Source organism: Heliangelus exortis, chromosome 1 (assembly GCF_036169615.1).
Source record: "Heliangelus exortis chromosome 1, bHelExo1.hap1, whole genome shotgun sequence".
NCBI classification, from domain to species: Eukaryota; Metazoa; Chordata; class Aves; order Apodiformes; family Trochilidae; genus Heliangelus; species Heliangelus exortis.
The window spans coordinates 112,690,606-112,712,802 of NC_092422.1; the positions used below are offsets into that span (position 1 = coordinate 112,690,606).

The 22,197-nt window shown below is 42.4% G+C and overlaps 1 long non-coding RNA gene across 11 annotated transcripts in view; it reads left to right on the forward strand.

The window, feature by feature from the left end:
* Nucleotides 1-22,197, forward strand: part of LOC139803196 (uncharacterized) — a 186,803-nt gene that overhangs the window by 91,273 nt on the left and 73,333 nt on the right. The window contains exon 1 of one of the 11 annotated variants that reach the window (XR_011728940.1): nucleotides 8,406-8,644. The exons of 9 other annotated variants lie outside the window; for them this stretch is intronic. This is a non-coding gene — a long non-coding RNA (uncharacterized lncRNA). Of the gene's footprint in view, nucleotides 1-8,405; nucleotides 8,645-8,806; nucleotides 8,963-22,197 lie in introns of those variants that run through there. One more of the 11 variants, XR_011728936.1, reaches the window with a different exon arrangement.

Consider the following 22,197-nt stretch of genomic DNA (forward strand, 5'->3'; position numbering starts at 1 on the left):
GGAGACCTTGCTATTGCTCTTTGAACAACACAGATCTCTTTGAACTCATTAGTTGTTAGGTTTAAGTATTTGAATGCTCAAGGTGAGGTGCTTCAATTGTTTTTAAAGGCAAAGACAGAGATCAGCACAAATATATACACAGAAACTGCCAAATGATGAAAAACAGAGAAGCTTCTAAAGTTCTCTTTTTAGATTCATAACTTGCGATCCAGTGCTAACATTGTAGTGCTCACCTCTCATGGTGTGTTTAGAAGGAAGAAGGTGTTGCACATTTCCAGAGCTAGATGTATTGGAAAGGATAAATAGCTCCATCCCATAGTAACACCAGTCAGTCAGGCATGTGCTGTGTGTCACTCAGTGGAGGAGTGTCTGCTCCACTGCACAACATCTCTGCTGTCACTGACAGTAGCTGCAGCCCTGTATTCCTCACTGTATTTCCCAGCATGACTCTCCTCTGCACCTTCCCTCCTTTAGTATCAGGCTGCTCCCTGCTTCTGGATTAGAGATCAGCCCTGGGAGTACATCCCCTTTCTTGACTGTGACATGCCTTATTGTGCCTCTGTGCCTTTTTCAGTCTCGTATGCTGACCAGTTTCAGACTTTAAATCTCCTTTATTTCTTCCCTCCCCTCTTCTCCCCTGCTTTTTTCAGCATTATAGTAGTATTTGGCACTTTTTCCTAAACCATTTTTAAGCCATATTTTCTTCAGGTTTTTGTAGTTTTAGCCATCTCACAATGCCAGTGGTAAAGTGAAGCTGAGCACACTCAGTGATCATCCCAGGAAGTGTTAGTGTCAAAATCAAAACCAGACTTCAAGTTATCTCCATCTCAGTGCATGTTTCTGACCCTTTCATGGGGCACAGACACTGCAGTTTGCTACAGGCCACACAGAGGCTGGCAGTTCCTGCCATAACAGACCAGCCAGTGGGATGGGCTTTGCCAGCCCCTTGTAATCTGTTCCAGTGCAAAGTCATCTGGGAAGCCAGGATGATGAGCTTCGTACAGGTACCTGAGAGTCATTTGCAGGATCCCATCACCAGCCCAGTTTTAGGGGTACCAGCTGGCTCTGCAAGAATAGTCAAAATCTTTTCCAGATCCTTGAAACATGTACCTAATAGCCACAGGCTAGACAAGAAGGAAGGATGTGATAGTTAAGATAGATCTTTTATTTGCCCCTTCTGACCTGTATGATACTATCATCAGGTGATGCTGCACTGTCAGAGCATGAGCAGGTCCTGTGTCAGCCTCAACACAAGAGTGAGCATACCTTGTGTTATGGCTATCTGGAAATATATATGTGCTCAGATTTATTGTGGGGAATGTAACAGAAGGGAATAAAACTATACATTTCTCCCATTTAGGGAGAGTCTGTGTGTCTGCTGTATGTTGTTCCTCCTTGGACAGAGCTGTTGAATGGCTGTCAGCACACTGAAGGCTTCTAATGTAATAGAAAGCCAACCTAAACTTCCCTCATCTGGTCTGGATAATCTGACTGATCTCACCATTCCAGCAGAACAATGGCAAATTGCCTGAATATTTAAACATGTATTGTTCTTAGGGAAACAAAATGTTCAGCTAGTTTGGTTGCCTTAGCAACATCCACTTCTAAAAATACAAAAGAGGCGATCTACAAAATAAGCGAACGTGTAGAGCTGGCAAGGAGAGAAAATGCTTCTTTCTCCCTGACCCAGAGCCACCGTGTCATGGGTGTGAAGTGCCTTCATTTAAATCTCAGTGAAGGATTTATCTTCATACACTTGTTGCCCAAGTTAAATTTTTAATAGTTTGCAACATGACTAATGTTAAACCCATGCAAGACTCTGTGGCATCTCTCATATTGGCTCCAAACTTATTCTGTCAGTGGTACATTTATAGCAATGTGAGCCCAGAAAGCACAGAGTGCATCAGAAGCAAGCAGCAGGTCATGTTGCTGGGGAGGGGGAGGAGGGGTGTCAAGGAGGCTAAAACTATAAGAATTCATTAAGACCGATCAAAGGCCACCTTGAGATAAACCTTGTGAGGTCAAGTTAAAAAACCACCACCAACAACAGATTCCACTGTGACATGATGTGGAAAGGTCCTGTGCGTGCTTGGGGAAAGTGATGAGGGGATCAGAGGTGAGACCCAAGACAGCATTAATTAAACAAGTAACACTTCAGTTTTCAGTAATTCTGACAATGGGGAACACAGGGCAAGCACTGTGTGTATAGAAAAGGAAATTAATACCTTCAAGGTGAAACACGAACGTAAGCATCTTGATCAGCTCCAGTCACAGGGACCAGAATATCTCAGAATATTGAAATTGCTGGCATATGAAATGGCAAGTCTTCCAGGGTGGATTTTTAATTAATCTATCAAGTTGGTGGTGGCACTGTCTGACTGCATAATAACAGATGCACTACTTCTGCTATCTCTAAGAAAAAGAAAAGGATGTAATCTAGGGAAATGCAGACCCATTCTTCTGACCACCATACTTCATAAAGCCAGTCTGCAGGAGGGAATAATAATAATAAATAAATAAATAAGCACAGAGACAAATTAACAATGAGGTTCGGTGCAATATTAGTTTGTTGAAGGCAGAGCATGCCAGAAAGACTGGATATTTCTCTTTGATAAGGCAACTGTTTTGGATTGAGGAAATGATAGAGATCATATCTATCCAGATAACAATGAAGTACTTGACGCAGTAGCATATGGTAAATTAAATAGAAGTTATGAAAAAGTTTGAAGGCAGATGCAGGGCTAGTTGATGGGAAGATGGTTGTATGGGAAGCGAAGGTCTCAGGTTGGAAGAATGGAATTCAAGAACTGTCTTTGCAAGTGCATTAACTTTAATATACTGAAATGTATTAGCATCCGTAAGAGCAGCTCTGTGGTGGCTCAAAAGGTGGAAGTGCCAGAGGAGGACAAAAACTTGCACTTAGTAATGTATTTCACAGTGACTGTGAGCTCTGATATGTTGCAGTTGTGAAAAGGCAAATAATACCTTTGAATGTAACCAGAGAGAGAAGGAAGAGTGAATAGTGGCATGCAGGAATCAGAAGAGATCTCACCTGAAAAATGGAGTGCAATGCTTGTTGCCTACTTACTAGAAATATGTGTTCCAATGGGAACTGGTGAAAAGAAGAGCAAGTAGGGGATACCAGGAGCAGGGAGACTATGTGGAAAGACTAGGAAAGACTGGCTTTTTCAGCCAGCCAAATGAAGTCTGAGAGAAGCTGTATTTATGGGTGAATAAGTAAATGAACAGGGTGTAAAAATCAGAAGTCATTAAAGCTGAAGGAAGATTGTATTACAAGAACAAATGGGTATAAACTGACCATAAAGGAATCTAGCCTGGAAATGAGAAGAAAACTTCTAGCCATCAGAGCAATTAGGTTCAGGAACAGTCTCTAATGGGAGAGGTGAGGGAAGGAGGCCAGCATGCTTTAAGAGATTTTCACTCGAAAGACATTTCGTACTGCGGATTCCTGTGATAGCACTCAGTGACCAAGAGGTTTCTGGGGCTGTATTTGCCTAATATCAAATCAATTTGGTGGCATCCATATCCAAGAGGTCTACACTTTACCTAAATTACCGATGTCTTCAGCCACACCAGTACAACTCCGGTTGCAAAACTATTATTCAGTAGAAAACACTTGGGGGAGAGAGAATGACAGCAGGGAAAGGAAAATATTATTTCAGCAGAAAGCCCTTATCCTTCTCTGGTACTGAAGGACATGAGATAACACCACATTTGCAAATTGGAGATGCAGCCCTGTAAGGCTGCTGCCCACAGATGAGTCAAAAGAGCTTCTTGAAGGTATGGTAGCAGCATGCCCTGTGTGTAGACCAGTTGCTGAGACATGCAGAAACAGCCCCAACTCTCTCCCAGTCTGTTTCTGTTTGCATTCCCCCATGAACTGTGACTCTGTTGAGGCTGTTCAGATGATAGCCTTTTTTTTTTTTTTTCTGTATGTTGTTCAGCCTGGTTTTAATCACTTGCAAGGTGGTTGCCATGCTGTATTTATGGTCCTCATGACATTTTGTAACAGTTCCTCTGACTGAAACTTTTTTACAGAAGAGGAACTAAGGTTCAAGATGATGGGATGACATGCCCTAAGGTCATCTTTAGGGGAAGTCACTGGGGAAGCCTGTAGTAGAACAGATTGTCTACCAGGTCCCTACTACAAGGCCAGTGTCTCTGCTATTGTTTCCTCCTTGATTCAGTTTCCACTTCCATTTCAGTTGGCTTCTGTCAAGATTACTCATGTCCTCTTCACTCCCTTCTTCTCCTTGCCAGCTGAAGCACATGTCTTGAATACTCTGCCTCAGGCCTCTGCACACTTATTTCTCATGGTTCTCCATTTGCTCCATCCATGTCGGTCACAGCCCTCATGGTTGTGGATCACCACAGCCACAGCACAGGGGTGATTAGGATGAACATAAAAGAAATTAGTTACCCCAGCTGAGGCAGTATGTATGTACAACTGGGGAACAGGGTTGTAGGAGAGCCCTCAGCAGGTTTGTTGATATAAACCTTGTATATGAGTGGATAGAAACTCATATGACAGACTTGCCAGATCTTGCTTATCAAGGCTAAAACTCATGCATTTAATTCCCATCCTGTGCTCCCCTCAGCAGGCAGCTTTTGCTCTTTCTCTGCAGCACTGTCTCCCCTGTGCCCCCCCCCCAACTCCATGATAGGCACTGCTGGTGAGCTTCCAGCTGTGGTTTTCTGGAGACCATCTGGGAGACAGGGGTCACACAAACCTCTTGTGTTGTCGTGGGAGCCAGTGGGTCAGACACAGCTCCCACCACTGTAACACATGGAAGAGAAAAAGGGCTGGAGAGAAGAAAGCGAAGGCAGTGGATACTGCAGTTGCTATGCAAGGCTGTTGAGATGATACGAAATTACTATTCTGGGGGGATTGATAATGCAAGGAAACTCACATGTGCATATGCTTCAACAGGCAGAGTGAGCTGCAGCTCATGTCTGCATGTGCTTTGATTTGAAAAATCAGCTAATTATACATTATTCACACTCTGCTGTAATTGTTCTGTCTCCAGAAACAAAATGTGTAGTGTTGAAAGGGTCTGTCAATGCCACTCCAGCCTTCTGGGTGATCAGGCTTGTGCAAGCCTTGTGTTTTGAGTAGGGAGACTTTCTCTGAAATATTAGAACTTCCGTGTGTTTAAGTTATGATGAAAATGGAGACCTTTCTTGTATGTGTGTCTTTCCGAGGAGGTAGTCTCAGAAGCAACTGTGATATGGTGAACATGATGCTTGACTCTTCAGCAACTTGCAGAGATTCTTGCCTTTCACAATCTTCCTGTCACTGTTCTATTTATACAGATGTAACTTTTGGTGCAGTGGCAGCAGTTCTTTGTAAGTTCTTTATCTATCACTTAGTTATGCATAACTAGGTCAGTGCCCTGAGTGTCTTGAGAAATTATTAATCATAATGGACCAGATCTTCTGGTGAATCAAGACAATATTTGTCTCAGAGGAAAGTGTGCAGGGCAAGATAACATAAGCTGTCCTTTTACCCAGCTAACCATCACCTTTTAGAAAGACTAAAATGGATCCAAAGAGAGTGTTATCAAAAGGATAACTTTTTAAAGTTATCCTTTTTTAGATAAGGCTTTTTGCTACCTGTGCCATAGGTATATGTCCCATGGAGACTGCATAGTGGCCAGAGATTTCGATGAGCTCTCCGTTATCTGCTCCTAAATAGCAAGAGACTTAAGGCTAGGTGTTTGATGTGAGTGGCAATGAACCTTTTGTCCAGCAACCACAGCTGCTTGGTAGGACATTAAAGGTTTTCTACAAAATTCTGTAAAAATATTCACTGGAAAAAAATACTTGCCTACATTTCTGCTTGCCAGTAGCAACAAAAAGGAGAGGGAGAAAGAAACTGCTATTTAATTTAGATAAGTGGAAGGAGGGGAAAAAAAGGCATATACAAAATTTGTCCAATTTTTAGTTGATGATAAAGGAAAAGCAGAAAGCTGTGGGGCTTTTTGTTTGTTTGTTTTTTTGTTTTTTCATGAAGACTGGATTGCTAAGAGGCACTGCTACACACTGAAGCAGTGTCCTTTTGATCAGCTTTCTGCCTGCTTTGTATCACAGACTTTTTGAAAAAGCTGGGAGCCATCTGCCAGCTAAGGAACTCAGACACCACGGTGAAGATTTGAGGGCTCAGATCTCACTATCTCCACTACCAAGCCTCAGTCTTACCCCCTGGTGAGTTAGCACTTTCTTTAGTGGCAAGATAATTAAAGGGAAGCCTACTTCATACATCATCTGCTCCCTTGCAAAGCTTCATGAAAAGCTTGCTTCTTTGTTCAGGGGGATTCTTCTTCTTCCCTGTTAGCTGAATGACTGATGTGGGCTCATCCCCTTTTATCTGAGGTATCACATCATGAAAACAGCAAGGCCCAGTGGTCGAAAGTGGGGATCCTGTGACGTACTCCTCTCCTCCCTGCACTTGTATTCCTGCATGGCCTCTTTCATCAGGCTGCTTGCTGTCTTCTCTGTCGGTGATTTCCAGCTGCTGCTTTCCTGATATCTCTTCTCTGAACTGTGATTAATGTAGCTGTGGGAGTTCACTGGCTCTGGAGACTGTCATCACAGGTTTTAATGAGTATGTGGTGATGTGGCAATGCATCACCTTACGGTATGGGGACTCGGCATAAGAAAGAGGAAGGGGACAAGTAGTGAACTAAACTCCAGCAAAGGTTAAGTCTGCTTGAGAATGTGGTGGCAGGCAGACACAATATCTGTACGTGTTTGTCAGCAGTAATGTATGGCTCCTCTGTCATGCTCTCCTACATTGTTTTCCACCAGGTGGGAGAATCTGCAGGGATAAAAGCTAGACACAGTGGGGAGACCCCAGGATTCCTATTAATTGCAAAAACCTACCCATCTCATCTGGTACCAGCTTTCTTCCTTGTGGCTTTGATTGCAATTATTGATCTGTTCCTAAAACTGGGGGCAGATATGAGTAAGACAATAATAGTGCCTTTACTCCTCTTCCCCCTGCAGGAAGGAAAAATGGTCACGAACTTGGATATCCAACTGGGCAAAGCCAGCAGCTGAGTGGGGCTCTCTGTTGAAGAGAGACTGTCTTGCCCCACGGCTCCTTCTGCTTTCCCACTATCAGAAAATGTCCTGAGATCCAGGAACAGCCCTGTAGACAGACAGCAGTTGAAATCATAGAATCTTTTAGGGTGGAGAAGACCTTTAAGTTCATCAAGTCCAACCATTAACCTAGCACTTCCAAGTCCACCACTAAGCCACATCCCTAAGCACCGCATTTATGTGTCTTGTAAATACCTTCGGGAACAGTGACTTGACCACTTCCCAGGGCAGCCTGTTCCAGTGTCTGACAACCCTTTCAGTGAAGAATTTTTTCCTAATGTCACTTCCCTAATCCTGATGGCCACGTATTTTCTTATAAAAGCCAGGATGTCTTCTTGGTCACCTGGACTGCTGGCTCATACCCAGCTGGCTGTCAACCAACACCCCCAGGTGCTTTTCTGCTGGACACCTTTCCGGCCACTCTTCCCCAATCCAGTAGTTCCTGCTATTGCTTCTACTGCACTGCCACTGCCTGGGACCTGGTAAGAGTGAGAGAACGGGCTGGTGCCTGTCCTCATGCAGAATAATAAGCTTTGCTTCAAGATATTTAAGAAGAGGTTAACAGGACCACGTGGTGGAACATGGGAAGCTGTGCTTGTTCAGCTTTTCTCTCTGAAGCCAAAAACTACCTCAGGGCTTCAAAGGTTTTGGAGATGGTGCTACATATAAATTTGTACTTTCTATCTAGCAGAAGGTTTTGTCATCAACAGATCAAGATGTTTTTGAAATTCATGGCAGTACCATATATCCACCATGGTGAGACTATGAGCAAAACCAGTTTCTGCAGGCTTACAAGCACAGCCAAACTTAGACTTCAGTGAAGTCTTTCTCTGTCTTGAGTTTCAGTAGAGCCAGGATGTTCCCCCTATATCTACCTTCATCGGAATAACTTTTTTAAAAGCTTTCACTGCTCCTTAGCCAGAGTGCATCCCAAACCATCTGTCTGACCAGTGCCTTCTTCTCTTTAAATCCCTGGCTATCTTTTGTGAAGAATAACTTAATATGAGATGCTACTTTTTCATTATGTGGTTATTTGAGATATCTGTAAGGCCTTCCACTGTTTGTGCTGTACCAGGCTGAACTGGGTCACAGTGTTTGTTGCATTCTTCTCTCATATTGTTTCTCAGTGGTTTCGTTATCTCTCCATTACACCTGCAGTGAGATTCCAGGTTTCTGGACCCCATCTAGAGGCACTAAGTGAAGGAGGATTATGCCTACCAGAAAGTTCTGACTCACATTTGCCTCTCAGGGGTGAGTGCCTCCCACTGCTTGATGCCCAAGCTGATGGCCCCACTACTGTGCATGCCCACAGAGGCATCCCACGGAAGCATCCCACGGAAGCATCCCACCCAATCCTTTCTGTTCTTTCCAGAAAATCTGGCTGTATCACAGCACTGCAGTGGGCACTAGGAAAGCTGCCCTGAAGGTTGCCTTTCAAGCCGTGAACTGATGACGTTGTCAGCACATAGCGTTCATTCCCAAGTCGTGAAGTTTATTCTGGGACCACTTGAGAGCTTCAAAGGTTCATCCCCTTGCCAGGAAAATATCTGTGCTGTTGAGCTCTCCTTCAGATTCTCTCCACATGCCATCAAGGAAATGTTCAGAAACCTAATCTGGGGGGGATCGGGCTGCAGATTCTCCTTGTCTCTGTCGTCTTCATGAGGCATGATATCTGAGGGTGCCATAGGAATCAGGCAGCCTTCCTAATGCACACCAGCTGTGTCATGTGCCTCCAGCAGGGAGGCAAGATCTCATGTGTCTCCCTTACTGCAACTTTGCTCTTCCTGTTACCCTGCTCACTTAGAAGAACCCAGTTGCCTGTAGATAGGACTGCTGATAGGTAAGCAAATAAGAACGACATGTTCTTCCCTTGGGGTAGGAGTGAGAGATGAAGGATGGCCTTGTGACTGAGGCACTGAGCCATGACTCAGAAAAATAGAAATTTCTGTTCTCATATCTGTTGCTCAATTCTTGAGTGACCTTGATAAGTCACAGATACTGTTTTAGTTCACATCTTTGATCTGGGAAATATAATGCTTTCTTTTCCCCTTGTCTAATCTGTGTCAGTCCTCAACATTTTGTGCCACAGACTGTCCTCAGCAGTATGTTTGTGTGTCATCTAGCACAGTTAGCCCTTCACTCTGGGTGGGCCTTTAGGTGCTATTTTGATATTCCCAAGTAGGCACAGGAATGGAGCCTAGGGCATTCATGGGCAATGCACTGATCCTGACAGCTTCTTCCTGGTCCTCTTCTCTTGGTACATTTTGATTTGGTAAAGGCTGCCACAGTCTCTTGAGTATGAACTCCTTGGTCTGAGCTACAAATAATTACCACAGCCTCAAATGGATAAACACCAGATGCTAAACATTCACTGGCAGATGCTGCATTGTAAGTGGAGGCAGATAGTTAACCTACTTAGGGTACCTCATCCAGGATGTCAAGATGAGCTCTCAGTTCTGCTGACACAGACTTGAGGAGATAAGCTAAATCAAGCTACATAACCCTCATGATCTGTCATGTGGGTCCTGTGGGCATATGTGCCATCATTTGGAAGGCCACAGAAGTGCCAAATGCTTGACAATATTTGGAAAGGAAATAACCGCAGCAAATCAATGGTTGTTTTTGAGATTTATATTAATTATTATATTATTATAACTGTTATATTAATATACTGTGTATTAATTATATTAAATTTCCGACCTGGGAAGCAGACCTCAGCCTTGGTGAGGCCACACCGGGAGCACTGTGTGCAGTTTTGGGCGCTGCAGTATGGAAAGGACATTGAGGTGATGGAGAGGGAGCAGGGAAGGGCACCTTGGCTAATTAAGGGTCTGGAGAACAGGTCTTACAAGGAGAGGCTGAAGGAGCTGGGGCTGCTCAGCCTGTAGAAGAGGAGGTAGAGTGGAGACCTTATTGCTCTCTGCAACTATCTGAAAGGAGGCTGCAGTGAGGTGGGTGTTGACTTTCTCTCCCTAGTGACTAGTGATAGGACAAGAGGAAATAGGTACAAGGGGAGGTTCATATTAGATATCAGGAAAAATGTCTTCACCAAAAGAGTGGTGAGGCATTGGAACCTCAAAGGAGGTGGTGGAGTCACCATCCCTGGGGATATTCAAAAAAAGGGGTAGATGTGGCACTTTGGAAGATAATTTAGTGGTTAAGGTGGTGTAGGACTGATGGTTGAAATAGATGATCTTAAAGGTCGTTTCCAACCATGACCATTCTCTGATTCGGTAAGTAAAATGTCTGTACTTGCACAGAAGGGTGCCTAAAAAATGGAAGCCAACTCTGCAAGGCAGAGAGCACACAGAAACCTGATGGGAGATGAAGGGAGAATATATGCCTGTGCAGAAGATATATTTCCTCAGTAGAACATCCAGAAAAAAATTATTTAAAGATGCAACCCTGTAAGATCCTGCTTCAGAATCCAAGCCTGCCACACCCAGAGCAGCAGAAGAGCTGTGGGGTGGCATGAGGTGAATTGTGCAGGGAAAAAAATGAAGGGAGGACAACAGTGAAGGATCTTTTGAAGAAATCAGATGGGAAAATGGAATAAGAATGAGGAAGTTTGAGATAATGAGGTGAGGGAAAAAAATAGGGGAGTTACTGAGTGACTGAGAAAGAAAAAATGAAAGAAAATTGAGAGGAGATGTAAGGACAGAAGATTTTTATTGGGTGCGTGATGATAGATTTGTTGACCCGATTGCACCTTGGAGCACATTTTGAATGATATATCTGTGGTCTGCTAGGCCTTTGAGAGGAATGCCTTATGCTTTCCTCTTAGCTTTTGTTCTGGATGGGGAACAGGATGTTACTAAGACTCAGACATCTTCTTTAGGATCCCTGAGAATCACAGCAAGCTAAAACTAAACTGTTTCCCCAGATATGCTTATGAAGAGTGAATTTTTTTCCTGGAGTTCCTTAAACTCCTGTTTCTGATTTGAATAATCTCTACAAAGCTGTGTGATTACAGGTATATCTTGCTGACAACTAAGGTGGATTTATGTAATGAAATGGTTTTACAGAGATATCCTAGGCCCTGAAGGACAAGGTCTTCTTTAATCAGAAAATAGATTTACAGGCTGTTCCTGTTACCTTTGTAGGCCAGTCTGAGACTCAGTGCTGTCTTAGATCTAGATGAAGCTGTCTTTGCTTCAGCCTTTCTCACAGACCTGCCAGTTTTATTCATCAAGAGCTTGCCAGGGTGGGTTTCTTTATTTTCTTTGGTTTTTTTTTTTTCTTTATTTGGGAGTTTCTCAACAGTCAGAGGTTTTGTGTTATGGGCTTAACCAAGGGCCAGCTTTCTTTTTATTTATTTGGAGTATGTTTCCCTGGTGATTAATGAGAAGAGCTTTAAAATGTGAAAGCTAGTGGTTTAAAAATTAGAGAAATATAATTAAAAGAATTCCCAATTTTGGAAAAAAACCCAACCCAATAGTTCTACATGAATGTAATAATTACCAGTTATCTTATTTGTGATTTTTAACAGAATTTTTTCAGAGATTCTGAAAAGGGAAAATGAGATGGTAGCAAGTGTACATGTGTAATAAATTTTCTGCAAGATTTCAAGATAGCTCAGGCAAGAAATGTGCAATACAAACTGTCGGGGTGATAATTCTCAGTGTATTTTCTTCCCAAAAGTTGTTCCCTTTGAAACAGTAGCCAAAACAGCTACAAAGCTTTACAAAAGTAACTTGCCAGTGGAAGTGAAGCTGAAGGCTTCTTTGCATTAGGCAGTCTGCATATATGAAAACTACATTATAAAGTTGTCAGAATGGATCACACTGTGATTGCTGATGTGTTCTGGCATTTCCACTGGCACACCTTCCACATTTAAACAAGCCAGAAAACCTTGTGGGATGCTGTGACACTGTGTCAGAAATGGTGCTGCCCAGCCTGGGAATCACCTTTGCCTCTGATTCCTCCTGGGTCCCCTGGTAACACACAAAAACATTGCTTGACACAGCCTGGCATTTTGCTTGACCTTCCAGACAAGCAAGAATGTCCACACCAATTCATTAACTTAATATTTGACTGCTAGTAGCAAAACCGATCAGACCTTAAAATTACTTCCTTGACTAAATTTAGCAATTTTTATTTGGTGCTGCTTTTACAACAACACTGTTTATTAATAACTTGTAAGTTTTTTCTCTATTAAGGCACCCTACTGGCTAGTATTAGCTACACCACAGACAGATTACAGGTATCAAAGAATTGTAAAATTGTTTGGGTCAGAGGGATCTTAAAGATGATCTAGTTGCAAACCTCTTGCCATGAGCGGGGACACCTTCCAGTAAACCAGTACAATTTTGGGGAAACAATTTTACACATAGCTTGTGTCCCAGCTCTATCCACTGTGCCTAATATACCCAACCTGCAAGACTAGACAACATCTAGGACCTCTCTTGGTCTCCCCCCACAGACAAATCAGCAGTCCCACCAAGCTCCTGGGAGTGTCCAGCCAGTGGTTCCTCACCTGCCTGCCACGGGCCAGCAGCCCAGGCACCGTTCTCATTGATGCTTCAGACCTCAGCCACGAGCCCTGGGGCAGGAGGGAAGTGGAGGCATGGAGCTGGGGCATTGTGGTGTTGGGGCACTTGGCCTAACACCCTGCTTCTTATTTTGTCAGCACAGTCAGGAAACATGTGCTGCCTCTGGTATGAGGACAAGTTGACTGCTGTGGTACTGTTTTCCCTGCATGTAGGTTCTCGAATGCTCCTCTTCGCCTTCCATCTGGTTCCTGATAAAAACTTACCAACCTCTGAAGGCAAGGCTGATGAAACCTAGGGATTTCTCCTTCCCTGTAACAGGTTGTATATGATAATATAAGCAATAACTGAGACTGACTGAACAGCAGGGTTGCAAAAATAATCTGTCCTGTGCCTGTCTTCTGTGTGCCCCAATGTTCCACAACACAGTCTAAGCAGCAGTCTCTCTTGTTCCACTGCTTGTTCAAAGGCCACTGCAGATGGTAAGCACCACATCAAATATTGGTGCAAATATTCCACATCCACCACAGATGCATAGCCTGTGGCTCCTGTGCCCTCTGCAGAACTAGAAATCAAACCCACTAGGCAACAAAAATACATATAGTTGCTTAGCTAGAAGACTGTCAAGGAAGAACTGAAAGATTATTAAAAATAGCAGCATTTATCTTCAAAGACGTTACATATAAGACCTTATCAAAACCTTATATATGTATGCCATGTGCAATTGTGTGCCCTACAATATGCAATTACGTGTTCACCTGTATGTAGGCATACACATAAACGCAGTGATGGTTGACATGCTGTTGTGGGCAAAACATCCAGTCTTGGATTAAGGGAATTTAACAGAAAATATTGCCAATTAACATAAACTTTTAATTACTCTTTCTGTAACTGAGTAATAAAAAAGACAAAGCAACAAGTGCTTAATGAACATATCCCACCTTCCCTCTGGATACTTCTCCTCCTCTGTGTTGGTCACCAGTATCCTAGCCACACACTATGCTCAGTCCCCTCAGTGAGATGAGGGGTGACACAGGATTCTGGAGTTTGTGTATTGTGGTTCCTTTGCTTTTAGTGCTTCTTTTTCTTATTCAGTTGCCCCAGACTGGATTTCTCCATGGGCTGCATTCCCTCCAGAGTCCTGTCTCCTCTTGCACCTCCTCTTGCTCTGGCATGTCACTTGCTCTAACTTGAGTGTCTTGTGCTCCTGTTCGAATGTCTCCTGGTACACCTTCACTTGTGCTTCTTTCTCTGCTACCTCATGCTCCAGGAGCAGCTGCTTCCCTTTCTTAAGCAGAGGCTCCATAACCTCTTCTGGCTGGCTGCAGCACTGGGACACAATGGATTGGTGACCTCCATTGCTAATCTGGCTGGACCATGATCTGACACAGGGCACCCTGTGGCCTCCACCCCACCAACATTGCTTGATACACAGGGACTCAAACAAGTGCTTATACCTTGCTAAAACATATGCAGATAAACAAAGCAGTTTCACATCAGTCTTTCTGCTTCAGTGCATGGGGTAAAGCACACTACCAAAGGACCTTAAATCCCCCGGCTCCCCGTTGCCCTGCAAGCTGTCTTTATAATTTGGCATATTGAGTTTAGTGTATGCTTTGGAGCTGGCTGAAGATGGTGTAGGAAGGGTCTGGCTTACAGGTGACCTCTCAAGCAGTTCCTTTTGGCAAAGCACATGGAAACTCCACTTTGGCAGTCATAAGTTTGAGGGGTCCCCTGTTTGAGGAGTGTCCCTGTTGGACACTGTTCCCCACGCTTGCTGGCACCATGTGCAGTCTACATCACACCCTCTTGAAAAGGCACCATTCAAGAACTGGTCTGTTGTTGCTTTTATAGTGTGTCAGAGAGCATCTTCAGAAGTGTAAGACTGCACGGCACTATGTGAGGGTATTGGACCAACCCTTGAGCAGGGTTTTCTTTAAGATGTCCATCCAGCTACTGACATATGTAACTCAATAAGCAAGACCACAGAAAAGTGAAATCACTAAGTATTATTTCAAGTCAGTGAGAGAATAACTAAACAAAACATGCTGAGCTCTTTATTTCTAAAAAACTTAGAGAAACCAGTCCCCAGGCAGCAAGCACCTCATGAGCTGAGAATCTCTGGAAAAGGAAACATTGTGTAAAAGTAGTTTGTAATTAAACTGGGAAATATATATATATATATATTTTTTTTTTCATTCTAAGGTTCTCACAGTACTAACAGGAAAAAACAGAGAGTGGTAACTTGAAGTTGATGGTGTGACTAAAGTAATTAAAGCTGCCCATATGGATTTCAGGCCACCCACCTACCCACCCCAGCCCTTAGTCAAGTCAAAACAAAGCATTAGTTTTTTTAAAGAGTTGCAGCTATGGAAAAATATAGGCCTCTAAAAAGCTTGTTATTAGACAATGCCAAGACAGGTTTTTTTATAAGCTTTTATGTTTATTTGGCAACATAAATAAGACAGCAGAGTTTTTTATTATGGTACATAGTGTGAGGTAGAAGCTGTTCAGTAGGTATTCCTCTTCAGGGCTTGTCTCTCAAGCACAGGAGATGCAGGTGGCAGGGCATGGTGGCATCCTCAGGGTTGTTACTTTTTACACATTCATCACAGTGAGACAGATTGTCCTCTTTACAATGTGGTAAACCAGGAATAATTCCGTACAAATCACTGATATAGAGCCAGCATGAGCTCATCACTGGAACGTGAGTTCACAAACAGCTTCTTCCTACACAGTAGAAAGAGATACCCTGCTCCCAAACAGTTGAGTTTCCATGGGTGAGCCAAAAAAATCTGTGGCTTGGGACTACTGCTTCTGTGCACTGCAGATGGTTCACTGTGAAATCTTCCAGCCTGAGTGATCTAAGGCACTAATTGCCATTTACACACAAAATTAGGCTCCTAAGTAATTTGTGCCCTGCCTACAGTCAGGAGTTCTGCAGCTGTTAGATTTCCTGGTTTGAGAGCAGCGCCTTTATCGTGTCACCAAAGATAACACTTGTGTCCCCAAACCTGTCTTCTTGGCTGAAACCAAAGAGCCCAGTGGACCGTCAGCCACGGCTGTCCTTAAAGCCTAACACAGTTCTCTGTGGGACACTTTTGCAGGGCATTTCTGGAGGCTGTTGTGACACTATAAACTGTGGGACTGTTGTATCAAATTCCCATGGCTCTATTTTCCACTATGTGTTTTCCAGCTCTTCTAATCTTTTACCCTCTCTGTAAATCTCCCCTATTTTTTATGTTCCCTTTCGGGATAATGTTCTTCATACTGGTGTACAAATGGATCATGTAGCCTGAGGACACCACACATGAGTCCTAGGAAAACACCACTCCCCAGTGGTTGCTTCTCAAGAGGAGAAGGACAAGGAGAAGGTCTTTGAGGTGTTGATTCATTATAGCAGACAGCCCTTGTGTTTTTCTGCCTCTTAAGATCTTGAGGTCCCAGTGGACTTCTGTCCCCACACTTGTGTTGGGTTAAGACACTATTTTACCTTCTTCCCATGTGGGATTTATATTTCCTCAGTTAGAAATTTCTGGATAGGTTGAGCTCTAAGACACAGTCTACATAGAAACATGGACTCCTCTAATAATTTTGGTTGGACAAGACCTTTACCATCATTAAGTCCAACACTGGGATTTTTTATCAGGTCCAGGTCTGGGAAAACTAGGTATGGAGATTGTGCATTTCAAGGGCATGCTGATAGGAGAGACTAACTAAAAAAATAAAAATATATGCCCATAGAAACATCATTGGATTTATGCTAGTAGTCAAGAGAAGCAGTTATTGTTTTGATTCCTGAATCTTTTCTATAACCTTCTGGGGAGATGCATGGAGGTGTTTTCCTGTGTTTGAAATTGCTCAGCTTCAGGTTTTCCTTGTGGTCCTAGCTGTCAGCTTGCAGCAATAAAGCAGGGAAGACTGGCAAGATGAGTCCCAGTAGAAAAGTGAAGAAACGTGGCAGGAGCTGTTGGTCTGGCTGCTGTGGAGAGAGGTGGCTGTGGCTCACGCATCTCCCCCATGGCTAACGAAGAGCTGGTGGGAGCAGATGCTTCCGAGCTCATCCCAGCTCATTTACTGCCCACCTACTTTCAGCATTTGTCCCAGCAGAGCTCCTCCTTTAGGCTGTGGGAAGGACTCCTCAGCAGATGGAGGCAGCAGAAGTGCCACTGCTAGGGTCAGGGTTAAAGGATCAGAGGGCTTGGGAGCAGTTTTGAGCCACTGGGGTTAGGTGCACTGACTGTCTGCTCCAAAATAATTGATAGCACTGCCAATTAGTGTAATTCTCTCTCTGCCAAGAGTCACAGACCGAGTCAGGTCTTTGAAACCTGCTGCAATGTACTTCAGTTCTCCCAACAAAGGAAATGTAAGTCCCTAAGTGTCATGGGAGGGCCCAGTTTTGAATCTTTTTTTTTGCCAAGAGGTGTTACTGGAGGTGGAGCTTTTTTATTTCTGTCATTTAACTTGAGCAAGACACTCAGATGGGTATTAAGACATAGATAATGACTTAGGAATGTCAGACAGAGCACAACAAGCTCTTCAGCTCAATAGAAGAGGGAGAGAGAGATAATAGCTGCAGCAAGTACATTTCAAGGTCAGCCTTGTGGAAGTAAAAAAAAAAGCTGTAGACTTCCAAGGCCAGTGGCTCTAGGGTGTAGCTTCTGCCTGCTTTTGTGAAGTGGGACTGCAGGGAAGAGTCTTGTATACTGTGACAATATTTCAGGATGACGAGTTTTGGGAAGCTCTCCAATACTGTGACAAGCCAAATCTCGAGAACTCTGATAGATCAGTCTCCAAGTGTTGCAAATTATGAGGTTTGTATTCTCTGAGAAATTGCAGTGACTTTAAATATCCTAATGGAATTGAAGCTCTGTGATCTCTCCTTCATTGTGAATGAACATTATGTTTATATAAAGGTGTGTGATGCCAATACAACCATTCAGTATGTGGGGGAGAGAAAAAGAAGAAGAAAAGGAAAAAGAAAAAAGAGAAAGAGAAGAAGAAACAGAAAAAGAAAGAGAAGAGAAAGAGAGAAAAAGAGAAAGAAAAAGAAAGAGAAGAAGAAAAAGAGAAGGAAAGAGAAAAAAAAGTGAAAAAGAGAAAGAGAAACAGAAAGAAAGAAAAAGAAAGAGAAAAAGAAGGTGAAAAAGGATAAGAAAAAGAAAAAGAGAGAAAAAGAAAAAGTGAAAAGGAGAAAGAAAAAGAAAAGGAAAAAGAAAAAGAAGAAAAAGGAAAAGAAAAGGAAAAAGAAGAAGAAAAAGAAGAAGAAGAAGAAAAAGAAGAAAATGCAGTCTCAATTGAAATAGTTACACCTCTAGAAAAAAATGGTTTGAAACTACTTAAGCAGACTATGTGGATCATACCAGAGAGTTCCAAAAGGCTGCATCATAGTTATTAAGAGATGAGGTTTATATCCTTGACTAAGACTAGATAGGAGACCGGAGTAAATTGATTCTGTCCCTTCTGGTTTCTGCTACAGCTTCTAGCTGAAAGGGGAAGAAACTGGAAAACTGAACTGAAAAAGGGATCATTTCCCATTTTGTCTAACCTCTCAGCAGTCATGGCTGTGAAATTTATTGGCAACTAAGTATATATAGTAGCCTTGATAATTTGAGGATTTCATTTTGAAGGTTACCCAGATAAACTTAGCATTTTTCTTTAAGTTCCTTGGCTTGTTTTGCAAACATGATCTGATTCTGTATTATATCATATCTTCTGAATTAAAACAACTTTCATGATAATATATGAGGTCACTTTCTAGGGGCATGCACCTTTCTGTACATACGTACCTGGATTTGGGTTTAGGCTCCACTTCAATGGATTTTCAGCTGATAGTGAAGTATCAGCAGATTCCTAGTTCAACCTGAACTGGCTTCATTGGCCTCATTCCAAATATAATTCAGGAAACATTATTCTAGGCAGCAGTGACAGCAAGGGACTTCCTCATACCATCATCTAGGGGTGCAGGGTATCGCCTACAAATAGATGTTACAGACTTAGCTGCCCTGGAAAAGAACAGTGTTCCCCAGGGACCAAGAAGGGAAGGGGGGTGGTGGGGGTGGTGAAAATCAGATGAACAACTGGCTGAATGATTGAATCCTGCTTCATGAATAGATGCAGTAGAGGTATCCAAATAGACAATTCTGCTGGCACAGTTGTTGGTTATGCTGAAAGAGAAGCTTTCCTTGCCTGGTTAACAGATGAACAAAGTTTCAGTGTTGTTTCTCCACGATGTTTCTTTCATGAAACCTGCAATTACATGAACTTACTAAATAGTCACTGAATTTTATCTTTCTTAAGCCTACCTTACTTTGGTAAAGATGCCACCAGTTTACGGTAATGCTCCTAAATTTATCCAAATCTCTTCCCTTGCCTCTGTAGCTTTAAAGGGTGCTATGTATTAGTCTGAGTGCAGAAACCAACAGCTCTGTATTATCCTAGATTTATACTGAATAGCAAAGATCTGTTCAGCTCGGTAACTTGGATGCAGGAACTGGAGTGTAGCTTAACTCTTCCATAGAGAATCGCTGTGTTTGACTGCAGCATCTGTGCCTCAGTTTTGTTCCTGTAATGAGACCAGCCCCCTGTCAGGGGCTTACAGCTTTCTGAATGACAAACAGCTTCTATAACTCTTAAGGTTAAAAGCAGGTTTCTTGTTTGCACTAGGAAAATGGAAGTGCCCAAAATAAGCAACTCATCATCTGAAATATTTATGTATTCATCCCCGTAAAAGCACCTATCCTCTCTGCAAAGCAGAAGTGAAGCAAAATACACTTACTACAGCTTGGAATGGCTATAAAGGACTTCCTAATTGATTAATGTGAATTTCAACTTCTTTTCTTCTTTAGCCCTTTTTACCACATCTTCCTTCTTTAGGGAGCAGATCAGCCTACTCTGGAGCATTGAATACAAAACCTTGTGTGCAATGCATAAAACCAGGAGTTCCAGTGTCAAAGATCATGCATTAAAATTGCCTATCCAGCAATCACTTCTTACTCAGGTTTATTCTGATCTTTGAGGAATTTAGGAGAGTAGGAGAGCAGAAGTACACAGTTCTAATTGTTAGTGCATTTCTTGGGCTACTCCGTGTCGCAGTGGATGCTTAAAAACTGGAGTGAAGGATGAAAAGGGAAGGACAAGATGATAATTTAAGCATTAGTCCAGGATTCAAAGACCTACATTATGTTCTTAGATGTCATGAGATCTCACTCTCTCCATTTCTCTCTTGCAAAATACTTTCAGCTGCTGTAGCCTTTCTCTTTCTCTACTCTCTCTGTAGCCTTCTCTCTCTTATGAAAGTGAATGCATCAGCATCAAGAAAATATCCACACAGCTGTGTAAGCTAGTAATGAAAGCAATGTATTGAACAGTATATTGAACAATCCATTGTTCCTATATACTATATTAAGAACCATGAGTCTCAGAAATTATGCAGTAGGTAATTTTCTTCTTCCATTGATTCCCAGCATTTTGGCAATTTCTGTAGCCTTCTATAGTCCTTTCAGGTTCCTTTCCAAGCCAGTAGGTAACTCGGACATGCCTTCTGTGTCTTGCACAGGGGATATATGACATCAGGACATGGTGAAGAAGTGGTAAGAAGCTTACACAGATCCATAAGGGGACAGGAATTTCCCCTGATGTCTCTCTGCTTGCCAGCTCTGCCGTAGGAAATTTGAAGTATTGTATTTATGGATGTGTTTCTCACTTTAAGCTTTTAGGAACTTGATGATATTGCAGATAGCCTTGTCTGCTCTTCCTTGGAGGCTCTCTAGCCTTAGCTGAGATAGCTAAAGAATGCTTTCTTTATTAGGAGGCAAGATAAAAGGGAAGGAGAAAAGTAGGAAAATAAACTTATTGTTAAAATGTACTTGGAGCTAGTGATGCAGAAACTTAGTTTCTGCTTTGCAGTTGTTTATTTCTGCCATCACCCACTAATATAGTTGAAAAGCTAACTACTGAAATAATGTAATGTCTTCTGATTTATTATTTCCTTTGTTTAGATCCAGTATATATTTTCATAAATTGGGCTGCCATTACAGTGAAGGTAAAATTTCTGTCCTTCTTCTAGAGACTAAATGTATAATAAAATAAAACCACAAAATATTTATAGTATCACTTGCAGTGTATCTGAGTATACCTAGAGTCTAAAAATACCTGTTTTAATTAGTGACCTCTTGGAGGTGAGCTGAGAGCTCCATTTTTAGCTGCAAGATATTGGAGGAGATAGAATTCCAGGACAGTTTCAGGGCATTAATGTAGCATTGATTTCAGGAGCATAGTTCCTAGCCCAGCAGAGGGGTGGGGAAAGTTTTTGACTGTGCTGTTCAACATCACAACTTGTTTCCACTGTAATGACAGTGTGACTGAGACATCTTTGAAGTCACAATATTCCACATTAAAAGTGTCAGTGATGGCTAAGTGATTAAAACCTGCTACAGCTTGACTTTATGGGAAAGGAAATATATACTAAATACCTAAATGCAGATACACTTGATAGAAGGTATTGGTTGATGGGATGCTACCTGTACTGTGTGTTAAATTATTTGTCAGATTCATAGTCTGTCACATCCTGCTGTCTGACTAGCCCTGTTGGGAAGGGTCAGTATTGCTGTGGAAAAAAACTGAATTTATGATTGTCTGGTTTGTTAAATCTCCATCTTAATCTTAGCAAAATAGTGTGTTAGGTAAGTGGGAGGAGTGGGGGGGACACTTACCTTGCACAATGCAAGATAATTGTAATTGGAAAAAAAAAACCCAGTTGTGTCTGTTATATTTACTGTTATTGTTCTGAAATAGTAATGATAGCAGACTTTCTGTGCTTGTCTCTAGACATGTGCAGATGTTACTGCAGGGTAACTAAGGAAGGAGCCCATTTGCTACCAGGAGTACCAGCCCTGTGTGCATGCTCTGGCCCTGAAGTAACTTTCAGCCAGCTTGCTCCCATTTCACTAAGCATAAGTTACTTCAAGCTTTTATTTACAGATGCATAAGACCATGTAAGTGAGAAAAGAGATAATATTAACTTCTTCCAGTGCTTGTGCAATAATAGCAGTGTCCTGACTTCAGAAGAGCAATTCCTTGTCCTGAGAGTGAAGGAGACCAAGCTGGGATCCATAGGCCAGAGTTTGTAGCATGGCATAGAGGAGCAGGGATGGTATGCACTAGCTCACAGAGCTCCCTTAGACCTTTGAGAAAGTACCATGTCCTCTGCTTATCTCTGCATTCTTAGTTATTATCTCTGGGTAGTTTAATAACAGTTGAGTTGCTGCTCCATATTATGATCAGTATGATATGCTGTTCATGTGCTATCAGTGTGGGACCTCTGGGCCACTTAGGGACACACATAGCTACCAGCAGTAGGTTAGGTTAGATTAGGTTTGGTTAGGTTAGATGAAGGTATTGAGTAACTGCTGAAGTCAATGTCTTTCCCATTACTCTGATTTGAAGCTAGATAGAGCCATACTTTGGTATGAAATTTATGCATACTTCTTAGAAAGTGTCCCTGCAGGGCAGAGTTGAAATGCAACATTGAAGAAGGGCTTAGAAGTAATTTGGACATCTGTGGTCAGTATTAAACTTAAGACTT